Below are 2,500 nucleotides of genomic sequence, written 5' to 3' on the forward strand. Positions count from 1 at the left end.
TATGTAAACCCTAACTAAACCTAAAGTAAACCTAAAGTAAACCCTAACCAACCATTAAGTAAAGCTTAACCAACACTGAAGTAAACCCTGACTAACATTCATGTAAACCCTAACTAAACCTAAATTAAAGCTTAACTAACACCAAAGTAAACCCTAACCTTCCCCAGTGACAACATCAAAGTTAATGACAATTAGTGCCTGTTAGCATGTTAGCATTCAGCTAACTAGCTGTAATAAGTGTCCATGATGAAGTGTTGCCATGGAGACGTGTACTAAATCTCTGCATCTTTGTGTCCAAATGTTTCATCTCTATTACTGCTTCACCGCACAGCAGGTGGTGTGTGTGTGTGCGTGTGTGTGTGTGTGTGTGTGTGTGTGTGTGTGTGTGTGTGTGTGTGTGTGTGTGTAAGGAAGGGGGGGAGATGGGCTGAGTGGTGACTTTGAAGACACAAAAGGTTGACCTTTGGCCTGCGATGGCCTCTCGGTCATTTAAGGACACAAAACACACACGTCTAACTAACACACACACACACACACACACACACACACACACACACACACACACACACACACACACACACACCGACACGCACACACACACACACACACCCATGCCGTTTCTACATCCAGCAACAAAAGTAAAACAAGCACAAAGTCACACGGAACAGACCCAACACAGTCACCAAAAGAGCCGACTCCATCCTAGGTTGCCCACTAGCTTTCCCCTCCAGGCAACTCCAGAAGTCCACCAAAATGACACAAAAGTGGACTCTCTGGCGCTGGTGTCAGAGAGGAGAAGTCTAGCAAAACTGCTAGTCATTATAGACAACACTGCTAGTCATTATAGACAACACTGCTAGTCATTATAGACAACACTGCTAGTCATTATAGACAACACTGCTAGTCATTATAGACAACACTGCTAGTCATTATGGACAACACTGCTAGTCATTATAGACAACACTGCTAGTCATTATAGACAACACTGCTAGTCATTATAGACAACACTGCTAGTCATTATGGACAACACTGCTAGTCATTATAGACAACACTGCTAGTCATTATAGACAACACTGCTAGTCATTATGGACAACACTGCTAGTCATTATAGACAACACTGCTAGTCATTATGGACAACACTGATAGTCATTATAGACAACACTGCTAGTCATTATAGACAACACTGCTAGTCATTATAGACAACACTGCTAGTCATTATAGACAACACTGCTAGTCATTATAGACAACACTGCTAGTCATTATGGACAACACTGATAGTCATTATAGACAACACTGCTAGTCATTATGGACAACACTGCTAGTCATTATAGACAACACTGCTAGTCATTATGGACAACACTGCTAGTCATTATAGACAACACTGCTAGTCATTATAGACAACACTGCTAGTCATTATAGACAACACTGCTAGTCATTATGGACAACACTGCTAGTTATTATGGACAACACTGCTAGTCATTATAGACAACACTGCTAGTTATTATGGACAACACTGCTAGTTATTATGGACAACACTGCTAGTCATTATAGACAACACTGCTAGTCATTATAGACAACACTGCTAGTCATTATGGACAACACTGCTAGTTATTATGGACAACACTGCTAGTCATTATAGACAACACTGCTAGTTATTATGGACAACACTGCTAGTCATTATGGACAACACTGCTAGTCATTATAGACAACACTGCTAGTTATTATGGACAACACTGCTAGTTATTATAGACAACACTGCTAGTCATTATAGACAACACTGCTAGTCTTTATGGACAACACTGCTAGTCATTATAGACAACACTGCTAGTCATTATGGACAACACTGCTAGTCATTATAGACAACACTGCTAGTCATTATAGACAACACTGCTAGTCATTATAGACAACACTGCTAGTCATTATAGACAACACTGCTAGTCATTATAGACAACACTGCTAGTCATTATAGACAACACTGCTAGTCATTATAGACAACACTGCTAGTCATTATAGACAACACTGCTAGTCATTATAGACAACACTGCTAGTCATTATAGACAACACCTCCCACCCACTACACTCGCACCTTGTGGAGAGAATGAGTTCAGTGGAAGACTCAGACTCCCTAAATGTAACACAGGAGGTCCTTCATACCGACAGCCATCAGACTGTATAATGCATGTGTTCCTTGACTGCACTTAAATGTAGAATATTCATATATTATATACATAATATATGTCATATATTATTTATTATTGTTATTGTTTATTGTGAGCGAACTGTGGTGCTGAATTTCCCCCAGGGATCAATAAAGTACTTTCTATTCTATTCTATTCTAATGTGAATGTGTGAGTGTGTGTGTGTAATGTGTGCATGTCTTTGATGTGTTTCTAATGAATGTGTGCAATGTGTGTGTTGTGAGTGTGTGTGTGTGTGTGTAATGTAAGTGTGTGTAATGTGAATGTGTGTGTGTTTAACATGTGAGTGTGTGTCTATGAGT

Source organism: Nerophis ophidion, linkage group LG13 (genome assembly GCF_033978795.1).
Source record: "Nerophis ophidion isolate RoL-2023_Sa linkage group LG13, RoL_Noph_v1.0, whole genome shotgun sequence".
NCBI classification, from domain to species: Eukaryota; Metazoa; Chordata; class Actinopteri; order Syngnathiformes; family Syngnathidae; genus Nerophis; species Nerophis ophidion.